General features: G+C 54.4%; 1 protein-coding gene across 1 annotated transcript in view; it reads right to left on the bottom strand.

Moving 5' to 3' along the window:
• Positions 1 to 14786, bottom strand: part of ASTN2 (astrotactin 2) — a 321046-nt gene that overhangs the window by 305833 nt on the left and 427 nt on the right. The gene's annotated exons all lie outside the window — the stretch shown is intronic.

The following is a 14786-nucleotide window of genomic DNA, read 5'->3' as shown; positions in this document are numbered from 1 at the left end:
GCATGCCCTCACTTCCTGCCTTGCTGAGCCGCAGCGAGGTGCCCTGGTGATGCTCAGCCCTCTGGGGAAGGATCCCCTTCCTCGCCCGCAGGCAAAGCCAGGTGGGAACCCGACAGCCCCATCACACATCCCTTTCTGGGATGGTTTGGGGTGAGGAGAGCGTCTCAGATGCGATGCCTGCGCTCTGTTCACAGCACCCGAGGACCAAAAGCTGCCTGCAGAGAGTTGCCGGAGACATTTAAAGAACGATTTGTATTCGGTGGCGAAGGCCGGGGTGCCGGTGGGGGGGTGCTGAACCTCCAGGCATTTGCAGAGCTGAAGCCCGAATTTCCAGAAGAGATGGCAAAGCTGAGCCCTTTCCGCTTCCCTCCCAAGAGAGGAGAAAACAGAAGTAAAAGGCGAAGCCCCACGACACGCAGCCACGCTGAAAGGCAGCGGCACGGCCGAGCAGAGCTGCTCCCCAGGCTCAGCCGCTGCCGAACCACCTCTCACGGAGGGAGAAAAGCTGCCCTGCGGCCACCCTGCTACTGCAGGGCACGGGGACACCTCGCAGCGCAGCCCCTGCCATCGCCGACTGCCCTGGCAAGGGCAGAAACGAGGTGCTGGGGGGGGGACCGACAGCTGGACACGGCACAGCTTGTCCCCTCCTCTACCAGATCCACAGCCAGCACGCCCCCTGCTCCATCTGGCCCTGGATGTCCCAGCGATGCCGTGACCTTGGCCGCTCTCGGCAGCATCCTTGGGGCAAGCGCAGGCTGGGTCACCCCTCTCCCCAGGGCGGTTTTCGGCAGCCATCCATCACCTCCACGCTTCCCCGGCTCCACAGCCCAAAACCCCACCGTCCCGCCAAGGGCAGGCAGCCGGGCAAGGGGGACAGGGTGACAAAAGCTGGGAGGAGGCACACCAGAAATTTGCCCCCCCCTCCCCCGCCAAACCTCTCTCCCTCGAGCCACGCCGTGCCGAGGACCTTCCCGGTATCCCCGTGGGACCCTCACACTGTGCTCTCCGGGGAAAGCCCCCCCAAGCAGGGCTGCGGAGCCAGCCGCTCGCTGGGGAGCCCGGGGACAAAAGGGGAGCTGGGGCTTGCTCCGCAGGGCGTTCTAACCGGAGAAAGGGAAGATGATGATTTGGGAGCTAATTTAGAGCTTGGATTGCCTAAGCCTTTTCAGACATCGAGGCTATTGGCAGGGAGCATTACAGCCCCTGCCAGTCTCAGCAGCTATACAATGTCCTTCCCTTGGCAAGGGCAGCGGTGGGGGAAAAAATATAACGCACAAAAAACAAGGGATGTGTGATGGAGAGCTTGGCTGAAGGCTCCCTCCCCTCGCCGACCTGCATGCCAAGGAGGAAGAGCATGGAGGGGGCGGGGGGAAGAGTGAAAAATACCATTTAAAAAGGAAAGGAAAAAAACCAAGCCACACCACTTTTTATTGCTAAGGGAAACATGGCTGAGCAGAGGGGACGGAGCTGTGGCAGGAGGTGAGTGGATGCCCCCTGGGGCCACGGCGTAGTCGGTGGCCAGGGCAAAGCCATCGCCCTTCCTGCATCCTCCAGCCAGCACAGGAAAAGCAGGAGGAAGCACCCCCATTTTGCGCAGCCCCGCTGCACCCCATGCTGCTGTACCGAGCCCCCAAAAGCCACCCCGAGGTCTCCCAGGGAGACATCGTGCCTACTGCAGTGCCCTCGCCCCAGCGAGCCTGCGGAGATGAGCGCTGCTGGGTGTGCAGGCTTGAGAGCATGAGGGTGAAATAGAGGGATTTTGCCTCAAAATTTCATGACCCGAAAAGGCAGTGTGGCTGGCAGAGGGGCTGGGAGCCTCCTCTCTCCTCCCTGGGGGTCACAGCTTTGCTGAGGATGCTGCAGCTGGAAGGGTACCCGGAGGGTACAGCGGGTGAAACCCTCTGCGGCCAGAGCATGGCAGCCCGGAGCAGCAGCCTCCAGGGAAGGACAGGATGAGTCCAACATCTAATTACTTTTTTTTCCCTAGGGAGAAGCAGGGAAGTACACCAACCGGGAGAGCAAAGGGACAGCCCCAGCCATCCAGCCCAGGAACAACCTGGGCTCAGCACAAGCACACAGATCCCCCCCGTCCGGGTGACAGCTCCGTCCCCAGCTGCAGGGCCGTGCTATCGAAGAGGGTGGGTTTACCTGCGGAGGGATGCATAGCCCCCACCCAGCCACTGCGGCAGAACGGGCGATGGGGAAGCACCCCGGCGTGGAAAGGGAGCGTGGCGAGAGATGGTGTGGCAGCAGAGACACCCAGACGACAGGCAAGGCACGGTCAGATGAAGTGTGATGGCTTTAAAACAGTGGTTAGCAGAGGTACACAGCGCACAACTTAATCATTAAAGCCACTCTTCCCATCATCGTGCATCATGCTGGCAAGCCCAGCACCACGTACCTCCACAGGTTCAGCTACCCCATGCAATGGTGGAGAGCTCGAGCCGGCCCTGGAGCCCAGCGGCCTGCTCACACTTGCCCAGAGCATCCTCCAGGAAGATCTGCTTCGTTGGCGAGACCAGGATCTCTGTATGACTGTGCCCTGTGGAGCACAAGTGGTCCAAAGCCAACACGGAGCATCTCCACCCAGGACTACCTCCTGCCACGAAGCCAAAGCCAGCCGAGGTGCACACAGGCAGGGACACGTGCCCCTCAAGGGTCTGCAGCTGCCAAGGTCAATCATGGAATCACAGAATGGTTTGGGTTGGAAGGGACCTTGAAGATCACCCAGTCCCACCCCCCCTGCCCTGGGCAGGGACCCCTCCCACCAGCCCAGGTTGCTCCAAGCCCCGTCCAACCTGGCCTTGAACACCTCCAGGGATGGGGCAGCCACAGCTTCTCAGGGCAACCTGCCCCAGGGGCTCACCAGCCCCACATGGAAACATTTCTTCCTAATGTTTAATGTAAATCTCCCCTCTTCCAGTTTGAAGCCATTCCCCCTCATCCTACCACTCCATGCCCTTGTAAAAAGTCCTCCAGATCTCCTGTAGCCCCTTTAGGTACTGGAAGGCCACAATAAGGTCTCCCCGGAGCCTTCACTTCTCCAGGTTGAACACCCCCAACTCTCTCAGCCTTGCTTCACCCCAACCCATCTCGGCTGGGGAAGGACACCTCCACACCACCGGGAACGGCTCATCCGCGGGGCCCGCAGGGAAGGCTCTGCCCGGCAGCGGTGTGGGGTGCCGGGGCTGGCAGCTGGGCAGGGGCACACGGTCCAGGGTGGGCGCGTAGGGACTGTGGCAGCCAAATCCAAAGCAGCCAATGTCCTAAGGCAGGGACAGCTTGGCTGAGAACTCTGCCCGTGCCTGTGTCTCTGCCTAACGCCGGGCTCAGCCGTCCCTGCTGCCAAAACGCTCCTGGCAAACCCCCACCTCCCCGACACACACGGGGGGGAAACGCAAACCAGCAAACAGCCCGGCTCGCTCCTGCCTTCCAGGGAGCACAGGGTTGAAGGGGGAGAGGAATCAGGTCACTTCACTCCTCTGCTTTGGCGAGGTTATTCCCCAATTCCCAAGACTGCACATCAGCTACTAGAACAACCTACCCGACTCCGACTCCTCCTCCCTCGGCCCCCAGACAAGGGGAGGATGAGCTGGGGGCATGGCAGAGGCGGTTCGAGTACACGGAGAGGGAGAGGAGAATTGAAAACGGCTCCACGCTACAGCTAGTGCTGCAGCACCCATCCCAGCACAAGCCACAGGCATCCCAGTTGGATCTGGGACAGAATCACCCCAAACCAGTACTGAGGATGCCTTGAGACAAGGTCAAGGTAGCCCTCAAAAAGGGAGCCAAGATCTGTCAGCCCAACCAGCCTCCCCAAGCCCAACTGGCATGCCCAGGCAACTGATTCTCAAGATGTTTGGTGCGAAACAGGACCGGTGACAAACTGGCTGTGTCACTCCGGGAGCTGCAGGCAGCGACAGCACCAGCCCCTCCTTGCAGGGCACATACGGTGGGCAGGAAAGCGGTTGCTGGCAGCTAACGCCCTTCTCCGACCAGGGAGAGCATGGCCACGGCCACGTCCCCTCCCGTAACCTCAGCCTGAGGGCACAAACCTTACTTAATAACTGCATCCTCAGCCGCGCAGCCGAGAGGCATCTCACAGCTTGTTAGCGGGATGCTGCGGGGTGAGAGGAATCCTTGGCACTAATTCAAGCGATAGGTCGACGTACCTGGAGCTGTTGTCTCATTTCTGCTCGTTTCTATGAGCCTTGCAGCAATCACTGCTCTTGTTTGCAGTTTGTAAACGAGCCTCTTCCTTACCTAATCCCATATCCACCACTCCATCCCCATGGTGCTCCCCAAAATCTGCACTCTGATAATTCCTCCCCCATCATCTCCCAACCACCTGAAGGACCGTTTTCCCAGGGGGATGCAGAAGTGCCTAAACCTTCAGGCTCCCGAGAGGGTGTCTAAACAGCTCCGCATCCCAAGCCCCTGCCACAAGGAAGGGCGGTGGGATTAGCGGCTGCCCTGCACTCGCCGTCCCCGAGGTCCCGACCATTCCGAGGATGCCGTGTGGGATCAGGTCCCCGGTACCCGCAGAGCCCTCGCCAAGCCGCATCCCAGCGCACGAGCTGGTCGGCGAGTTCAAATCGTTCATTTCTGCGGCAGAGGGAGTCTGACAGGCCCAGTGCTGGCTTGAATAATGATGGATCTCCAGGAGAGGGCAAGCAAAACCTGCAGCTTAATCGTACCGCATCAGTCCCTTCGGGGCATTAACCGGCGCCCTCCATCCAGTCGCTCCCCCCATCTCAATGCCGCGCCGCTGAGGGCTGCCAGGCTGCTGCAGCTCACAGCACCCAGACGGGGCTGCCCGTCCCTTTACTTCTGCCTTATCAAACCCACCCCCAACGCAGATCCCTGCGGAACGATGCTCCCCAAACCACGACAGCTCCGATGTTTGCAAAACAAGCAGTAAAAATTCAACTCCAGGGGCTGCTCGCTGCTCCCCCCGTCGCTGCCATCACCGCCTTGGTTACAGCCCCAGTCTCACGAGTTTGGTGCAATGAGGAAAACCATGCCCAGGACAGCGGGAGAGCTCGAGCTTGGCTAAGGAGAAGCTGGAGATGAGTTCCTAACCAGATATACCTCTGGGAAGGGAAACGGAGACACCAGACATGGCTAAAGCATCAGTCGGCTTTGCTGCCATCCCCCTGCAGGCAGGTTTCTTGCCTCCCCATCCAAAAAAAAAAAAAAAGGGGGGGGGGGGTTGTTCTGCCCTGAGGAGCTAGAAAGAAGGAGGCTAGAAGGAAAAACAGCTGGTTTCCCTGTTGGATAAAGAGCAACACACAACTAAAGTGCCAAACCCCTAAAAGCTGAGCGCTTCCCAACGGAGCTGGGGCCAATGCTCCCGCTCGCTCCCTCTCCAGCCACTGCCATCGCAAACCCAGCCCGGCCCCGGGGAGCTCCCACCCAGAGCAAAGCCCAGCCAGTCCGAACAGCTCCCTTCAAAAATAATTATTTTCCTGCAGTTTTAGATAATTGGATTTTAAAAATAAGCACAGTTACATTTTGCCCCCCTCCTTTTCCTTTGCAGCACGCCGTGAGCGCAAGGCTGCTGCCGGGAGCTGGCAGAGACCTTCGGAAGGCTGAAACGGAGCTCGCTCCCTCTTGTCCGGGTGGAAGGAGGTGGGAGGGAGTAGGCGGAGTGGGAGCAGTGACAGGTAAAAATAACCACACTTGGCCTGATGTTGCTCCCAATTAAGCCAGTGGGAATTTTGCCCAACTTCCTACAGCAGCAAGATCCACACACGCACACAAAAAAAAAGTCCTCTGCTGTATTAGCAGCCTCATGATGATCAGAGGAAAAAAAAAATCACGTATGCATGAGCTTCTTCCAACATTTCACACCAGCGAGCGTTCGAGCATCCCCTTCACCGGGGCCAGGCGCTGCAGAAGCTGGAGAAACTCGGTGGGCAATCGTCAGACCCACACGGCCATCCCTCACGGCACCGCATCTCCTCTGGTTTAGGCACAGTTTCTCCACGAAGAGCTCGGCAAGGTTTTTTCAAGGAATGGTTTATCTGCTCAGACAGTTTCACATCAGCTGAAACTAAAGCTTAAGTGGTTTCGGGGAGGATATGGGAAGTGTGGAAGAGTAGAAACATTTCATTCTGACACTTCCCTGAACAAAAAGTGCTCTGCCTTTTCCCAGTGTAACGTTGCCTTGTGAAACTAAGTCCAATTTATTTTTAAATGGAGAAAAAAAAAAAAAAGCCCTAACTGAAAGCAAACATCATGTTTCTGAGGACAAATACGATATTGCATTTCCTCCTGTCATTAACACTTACTCCCATCTTCAGGCTTTGCCAACCAAATGAAAATTCAGTCTCTTGTAGCGCTGTAACGCAAAGATCTTTCACAACCACCTTTAAGCTATTCTGCATCAGGTTCATGACAGTTCATCTTTACACGAGCCAACGCATGATACCGACAACATTTTAACCGACGCAAACATTTCTAACTTGCATTCAAGCACAAATAACAACCGAGAGAAGCGAGATATGCAGATAACACAAGGTTTGAAGGAAAAAAAAAAAAAAAGTAAGATATTTCGCTCCTTGTCTGAAGACCAATCCAGCCTTTGAGCCCACGGACTCTCCCTCGCAGCTGAAACAGAAAGAGCAGACCCCACGGCGTGGAGCATCACGCAGCTCCCCGCGTCCCCAGGGTCACAGCCCGGGCTGTTACCGACAGAAAGCCGGAGGCGCTGCTACTCCCGCAGGGAGGTAGAGAGCAGAGAGCGTGCCGGGTGTCCCCCCCCCGTGCCCCAGCACGGCACAGCCTCGCCGGCGAGGGGACAGCACCCTACCCCCTGCCGGCAGCCCCGAAAACCACTCTCCATCATAAGGCAGCCACCAGCGCACCTCCCAGAGAACCTGGCGTTCCCCGGAGTTCGCCTGGATTAAGGTTTCGCGACACTTTTAACGCCACACGCGGTTGTGAGCCTGGCAGTTCCAAGCGATTCGACCCAGGCTGGCAGCTGCAAAGCATTCCTGTGTTTATGCCAATGTTTCAAAGGTACCGATCAAACACTCCCGGCACTTTACACGCAGGATTAGCTCCCGCAGGGAATCGCTCTCTCCCGGAGCTCAGCGAGACCCACGGCACCAGGACACCCGACCTGCGCGGGACAGGGATGCTCTGACAGCTCGGCACACCGGGAGCCGGGCAGAGATACCCCCCCAAGCCCCGCTCTGCCATCTGCTTCATCCAGGTGGGGGGGGAAAAAAAAGCCCCGAGAAAAGGTCAAGGTACCAGCTACGCCCCGCGGCGCTGTAGATGCACAAGTATTTCTCCCAGACAGATGGTGGGAAGGGGAAGAGCGAGGAGGAGGGAGGAAGGAAGGGAACAAGTTCAAGACAAGAATCTGAAAACGGCAAACTCCCCGCGCAGCCCGGCGCACCGGGGGATAAAAATACCCGGCTCGCTGTCAGCAGCAGCGCGGAGGGAGCCGCCACGGGGGCGAAGGCAGGCGCGCACGACGCCTTGCTGCGTGTGCCACCTCGAGCCATGAGCTAACGTTGCTCCTCACCCCATTTCCAGAACCTTCCTTCTGCAGTTTTCCCCTCCCATCTCCTCATCACTTCAGCATCCTCCTTCCAGCTCTACCACCCCCTGGCTATACTGGCCACCTCTCCAACCTTAGCTCTTACTCCCCCCCACCTCCATCCTCTTTTCTCAGCACATCGAGACTGGGAATTTTCTAAGGCTGCCGATCCCTCCCACGTGTTCGATGCCATCTGCAGAAAGCAAACCCCTCCCCGACGCTTCCCGTGGCTGCTTCTCCCCCAGTACCAACTTTGATTGCTCTGGGGATGACATGAGAAAGTTAGTCTGCTGCTCAGTTCGGATGAACCAAGAGTATTTATTCAGCCTCGCTTTATCAGAGATGCAAATCAAGCACTCCAGTTACATATTTTAACACAGTGGGGGGGGGAATCTGCTAGATAGAAGGCTATAAAGTGTCTAATGTATTCGCAGTAGCTAAGGTAGAAAACAAAGAGAGATTAGTGAAAAATTATTAACGTAACAGGTGTCATTGTCACAAAAGTGACACTTTAAAGACAAATCCCCCCCAAATGAATTCCCTAAATACAAGAGCACATCATTAACTACATTTAGTCCCTGTTTTATACCGTCTCTGCAAAGGAGGAGGGGAGCAGAGGAGAGGGGGAGGGTGAATCAAAGAGGCTGCTTCTCCCAGCCTACAAAAAGTTGGCTAATGGCACATTATGGAAATGAAACTTGAAGCCAAAAGAAAGTTCCCACCCTGGGAAAGAGCAGATGCCACCAACAGCATCAGGGCAAGGGGACCAGGCAGCTTGCTTCTAGCTTTGGTCACCAGTAACCCCCCCACACCAGTTCAGGTGCTCATGCACGACTTCGTTACTGTCCCCAAGGTGTTCCGGGCAGCATAGGGCAGGACACAGTTATGAGGGTGAAGTCCATGTTCCTCTGTGCTGAGCTCCAGTCCCCACCTCGACAGGGTCTGCAAGTGCTCAGCCCCACCACCTTGGGCCAGTCGACCCAGCAAAGGTCCCACCAGCCCCTTTGGCCACCCCAAAGCAGCTCAGGGAAGAGCTTAGGGCCACCTTCAGCAGACCAGGGGGACCGTTGATGGGACACTGCTCCAGGAAAGGTGCCAACGGCTTGGTCTGTCATCAGCACAGAGCCTGCAGCTCCCGGCTGCCTCCCAGCGATCGAGGGATGCTCGGTCCATCGGCATATTTGGGTGGGTGCCTCTCTTTCCTCTCCCCACACGTGAGGAGCAGGGGAGAGCGATTCCCACACAGGGACAGTCTGAGCCGAACTCCTGGGGTGTTGGGGCTTTTCTTTTTGGTTTTGTTTTTTTTAATAAAAACAGCTCATTGGAGATCAATTTAGCTTTTTAATACCTTTCAGATAAGGAAATCTGCTGCTGCAGCAATTCTCTCCCTAGCTTAATTAATTCCTAAACATATCACAAGCTGGAAGTGTATGTTTTATGAATCTGGTTGACCTCCTGGTGCAGAAATGATGACACAGATGTTGTGCCTTCTTCACTACCTCATTACTCATGTTACACCGATTATTCCCCCCCGGCCCCAAGTTGGGATGGCTGAGAAGAGCTCCAGAGCTGCCATCAGCAAGACACACTGTAGGGTGCCAGAGGAAAGCTCAAGCAATGTTTTGGATCCACCAAAGCACCCGCCTCCACTGGAGCAGCCAGCTATCCCGCAGGACATGCCGATACACAAGCTGTGAGCACACGGTCGAGAGGGAAATAAATCCATTGGATGGTTTTCTGCCAAAGAGGACAAAATAATGTTGGGTAGGAAAATGAGACACCACTCAAATGATGGTCAAGGAGAAGGGAATGCCAGGGCTGAAGGAACCAACATGTGGATGTGTCCAAAGCCTACAGGACCCAGAGTGATCCCTTGGCAAGCTGTGTGCTGGGGAGGATGGGAATCGCCCCAGCTCTGCAAAGGGTATCATAGAATCATAGAATGGTTTGGGTTGGAAGGGACCTTAAAGATCATCTCATTCCATCCCCCCTGCCCTGGGCAGGGATACCTCCCCCCAGCCCAGGTTGCTCCAAGCCCCGTCCAACCTGGCCTTGAACACCTCCAGGGATGGGGCAGCCACAGCTTCTCGGGGCAACCTGCCCCAGGGGCTCACCGCCCTCACAGGCAACAATTTCTTCCCAATATCTCATCTAAATCTTTCCCTCTTCTAGTTTGAAGCTGTTACCCCTCCTCTCCCTCTGCCGCGCATGCCAACATAAGCCCAGTTGCACTGGTGTGACATTATACCCATCTCTGGGAAGGAGAATAGCTCCTGCCACCACACACAGACGGAAAGGCAATTGGGCTTGCTCAGCTGTTTGAAGAAGACCTCAGCATCATGTCCAACGCACTGGATAGATGCTGTGTTCAGGGCAGCCGAGGCACCGAGGGGCTCGTCCTGCTGGGGGACGGTTGCCATCACACCCCAACGATTGCGCAGGACAAGCACGATGCCACCCACACACCACGGTCTGTGCAGCCAAGCTGAAAGCCGGGAGCCTAATGGAGGGCATCCCCCCGAGGAAACACAGGCAGTGGAGCATGGAGGGAGGGAGAGCTGGGATACGGGTCACAGGTAACAGAAAAAAAGGGGGGGGGAAGAGCAAATGGATGTACTTGTCATGGCCCTCTCTGGGTGACAGCAGCTTCAGGAATGAGACAGCAGCAGCTCATAAAACCTCACTCGCTCTCAGATATTATTGCGGTGCTTAAGAAATCAGAGAGCTGCCCCAGGCACGAGGAACTGCGCGCACTGGTACCCACCTGCGCCGTGCATCGGGCGCACAGGACCCCTCCCCGGCCTCGCGTCACAGCGGGATGCTAAATCAGAGCAAAATGTTTAAGAGCACACTTTACACCCAGCTCAGAGGCTGATGGAGCGCAGCCCCAATGGCTGATCATAAGGGAAACATCAGGATGCACAAGAACCAGAAGAAAAAAGGAAACTCATATAAATGAGAGCTGAAAAAGTCTGCTGGGAGACCTAGAAACCAGCAGCTAACTTGTCTACTGCCAGCAACAGCCAGCAGAAAGTAGGCATTAAAAATAAAAAATAATGATAATAAAAAAAAAGCAGCCTGATGAGGTCTGGTCACCTTTTATTCCAGACACCAAAATGCTCCCTTGCAGGGCAACGGTGCAAGATGAAACAAGGCTTTTGCTTGTTACCGTTCTCAAAAATGCCCACCTTATTTCTGCTGGAGCCGGAGCAGAGGCGACACATAGCTCATTTGCACACCTCATCACCACACGGGCACGGCTCTCATCTCCCACACCCGGGGCTTTCACCGGCATCGCTCACACGGCTTAAGGGAGGAAAACCCATCCCTCTGCCAGCGAGAAGGGATACGGCTTTGCATCCTCTTCCCAAACCCACAGCCCGGGCACCCGCGGGGCCGGGAGGAGGCGCTGGCTGCGATGGCTCTACCAAAGGTCTGCGAGGTGGGTCAGCGCAGAGACAAAACATCCCCACTCCTCTGCCTCCCCACAGCCCGGCAAATAACCCCCCATCCACAGCGAACACCCCGGGTCCGAATTTACCACGACGCTGAGCAATAATTAAAGAGGGACACGAGATGGTGGGGAACAACAACAACAAAATAAGTATCTCTTATGTTTTGTTAAATTCAGCAATTTACAAGGCTGGAATAATTAGTGGTTTAAAATGTTTTGACACAAGCAGCCCCAATAATCATGATAAATCATATCAGGCATATGCCCGGATCCTTGAAGTGACAGATGACAAACAGAGCAGTGACAAGACGCTCCATCACGCGGGGAATCATTGAGTTAATGGAAGAATTATTGCTTCTGAAATCCACTCCAGTCCTATTGTGGGGAACATTCCAATTTATCAAAGCCAAATGAACATTAATTGCTGCAGCCTGGTAAGTTTTCGAGCTGCTGTGACCTTCATTGAATTTTAATCCAAAACAGATAAGATTTACTTCCACACAAGAGGAAACAACACAATTAAACCCAAATGACAGCTAAGATTATGGGGAAAAAACACAAGAGGCGTAATGACAAAAATATTGATTCCTTTCTACTTGACACTGCGCAAAAAAAAAAGGTAAATAAATAAAATCTCGCATTTGCATATTTGGTTTTTTTTTTTTCCCCCCTTTCCTCCCTTCTTTTCATTTGGGAGACAAATTTCAGATGCTCAAGCCAAGAGGAAAGGGGTGGCAGGCAGTAATGGAGACTGAATTCCCTTTAACTGCAGTAATTAATGTTATGTCTCACTGGGGAGAGATTAAGAAAAAACAGTGAGGAAAGGGGGAGGAAAAAAAAAAATAAAAATCAAGTATTATTTTGCTGTCAAAGATGCCCTTGAGCTCAGGAAGGGAGGTGTGAAGGGGGTCACGGTCAGCCAGTGCCCACAGCTTTTGCAGGGGGAGATGGTGGCCCCTGGGACACGAGGTCACAGACACCGGTGGCCGCTTTCCTGCCGCACTGGAAGCAAACCCACCCCAAACCAGAAAGCCACACACACACTGGAAGGAGTAAACCCGGGTCTGACACCCCCCCTGGAGCCCCCATGCAGTGCAGAGGGGGTCTTGACTTTAGAGGCAGAGCCAGAGCGACCAGCCAAGTCTAAAACATCTACAGAAACCCAAAATAATGTTCCCGTCAGAGGGAGCTCAGCGTGGAGATGTCTCACTGCCCAATAAAGCTTTCCCAGAGTACTCCCTAAGCGGGGGATTAGCGAGATCCCCCAGGCAAACCTTCCCCGGCTTTCCATAACTCAGCCGGAGGACGAGGAGACAGGTAAAAGGGAGTGTTACGGCCACTTAAAGGAGATGGAAGGAAGCACTTTCCCCTGTCTCCTCCCGTCCCCCGTAGCGAGCCGCTGAGCTGATGATGAACGGGGCCGAAGAGCAGACATGCTGAGGCAGCGCCGGGGCGGGCTCAGACTCCTGCGTAGAGGGAACGGTGTTTTAGTCCACGAAGAACATGAGAGACATGGGGCTTCACGGTTGGAAGCAGAAGGAAAAGTATTTGAGAAGCTGGAAAGGAGGTGCCGGGGATGTCCAGCTGCATCCCGAAGCGGGAGAAGGGATGGGGACACGGCGGGCGTGGGGAGGAGGGGAGTGGGTACCACACGTGCGGGATCCCGAGGGCTGGGGAGCAGCGGAGCTCGAGCGACGGGGGCTCTCCGGGATGGCATGTAGTTGGGCTCAGGGAGGGAAGTAAAGGCGTGGGAAAGCAGCCCGAGCGGAGCCCGGGGACTCAGATGACATATTTCACCCACGAAACAAAAGACTTTCACCCCATTTTACTTCAGCTACAGAACTCCATGTGGTCTCGAGGGTGAAAAAACCCAACAAAACACACATTTGTCTTCTGCTAGTAACTCAAAACTTGGCTCGGGTTGACTCAAAAAGTTAATGAATCTTCTGAAAAAAAAAAAAAATACCCAAACAAATAACCCACACACCACCAAAACCCAAAACTGGGCAAAGTTTTAATTCTATGCTGCAATCCAGACCCAGGGAAGAAGCACCCCGGGGCTTCTGCCTCCCCAGGGAGACATGTCCAGCCCATACCCCATCCCAGATCCCCATCCTTGCCTGGGACCTCAGCTCCCATTGTGAGGAGTGTCAGGATTTATAAAGAAAGTGGAATTACGGCTCTTACTGCGTAGGAGGAACATTTGTTTCTCTCCTGCCTTCCCCTTGCTTGCAGGAGATGCTCAGGGCATGAGTTAACTCGCACAACAAAGCCAGGGATGCTCCCGCGCTAACGGCTTCAGCGAGATGCGGCAAAGCGTATCTTCACTGGCTAACGCAGGATTAGAGGGAAAAAAACATTTCTGCTGTGATATGCAGAGCGATGCCTTCAGCTCCACCCCACCGGCATCGCTGCTCCTGCGCTCCGAGGTAGAGCACATGAAGGCTCCAGGCAGGAATTTTTCAAAGAAACTCATTTCTAAAGCATCAATCCATTACAACCGTCATTTTTTTTTAGAAATATCAGCTTCAGCAAGGTCTGAAGTCCAGGGCTGAATTTCTCCCTGCTAATAAAAACCCGCATTTCGAGCAATTGCGGTCATCACCAGGCTCCAGAGCCAGCGTCCCCCCACAGCCACGGGCCACTTTCCTGCGCTTTGCCCACAGTAGCCACACAATCCCACGCTCCAACCAGGGATCGAGCTTCTCACACCCCAGACTTGGGTTTTGCCGTCTTCATTCCTTGCTCTGTCCCTCTTACTTTTTCAGATTCATTTTCCAAGTATACCAGTTTTGCCTTTTTTCCCCTCCAGAACTCCACCACACTGACATTTTCAGTTTTTTTTCAGGACACAAAAACACTCCCTGTCCAACCCCGTAAGCTGCAGTCCCTGGCTCTTCTCCCTTCTGCCATCCTCCTATCATAGCGCATCTTATCTTGCCCAACAGCCTTAATGCAAAGCCTCCGGCCGTGCTCACATGCCCTCACTGCCCAATCTAAAGCCCCGCCGACAAGGGCCGAGACACTCAAAAAAAAAAAAAAACAACCAGATTTAAGTTGTAAAAGCCAAATAGCTGCTTGTTCAAATGGAAAAATAAAGGCTTTGCACAGCCATCATCTCCGATCCAAAATGAAGAACAGAAGGCGTGGAGATGACACACGGCTTCCAAGATATGAACAGATGCACCTTTTGCAGAGGGTTGCTGCAATGGGATCCCCAATCCTATAAAAGATTTTCTTTGGACAAGTAGGCGACGTGCAGATACACAGGCTCTACAAGCCCAACTTCTTTTTTTCTTTTATTGACAGGATAGTTTATCCCAATGGGAGTTAAGGGACAATACCTTTAGTCCCATTTTACAGGTGGAGCTCTGAGGCACGGAGGGATGAGGGACCAGATCCAAACATGTAGGCAACCACCTCATAAGATACCAAAATAAGTATTTTAAAAGGCCACAAAGCACATACATGATATGTTAATAAAAGGTCACATAAACACCTGAGATGGGGCATATTCAAAGCATCTGGATCATCTTGTTACTTTTTGGTCAGGCTTGTCCTTTGCAAGAGAAGGATATCACACGATAGCCCATACCCACTTGAGAGGTAAAATTCCATTTCAGAAACCTTCAAGAAGAAATGACCAAACCCCAAACCTTGCCTCTGCGCATGCCCAAACTCAAGACCAAGGAGAAATACTCCACTCACACACCTCACCAGTTGCCAGCAGAAGCAACCACAAGCTTCCTTGTCACCCTCCCAACAGCTTCTTCCCTGTGG

This window comes from Charadrius vociferus, unplaced genomic scaffold (genome assembly GCF_000708025.1).
Source record: "Charadrius vociferus isolate BGI_N301 unplaced genomic scaffold, ASM70802v2 scaffold56, whole genome shotgun sequence".
In the NCBI taxonomy this organism is placed as follows: domain Eukaryota; kingdom Metazoa; phylum Chordata; class Aves; order Charadriiformes; family Charadriidae; genus Charadrius; species Charadrius vociferus.
The sequence above is the reverse complement of the archived record's forward strand: the minus strand, read 5'-3'. Positions and strand labels throughout refer to the sequence as shown.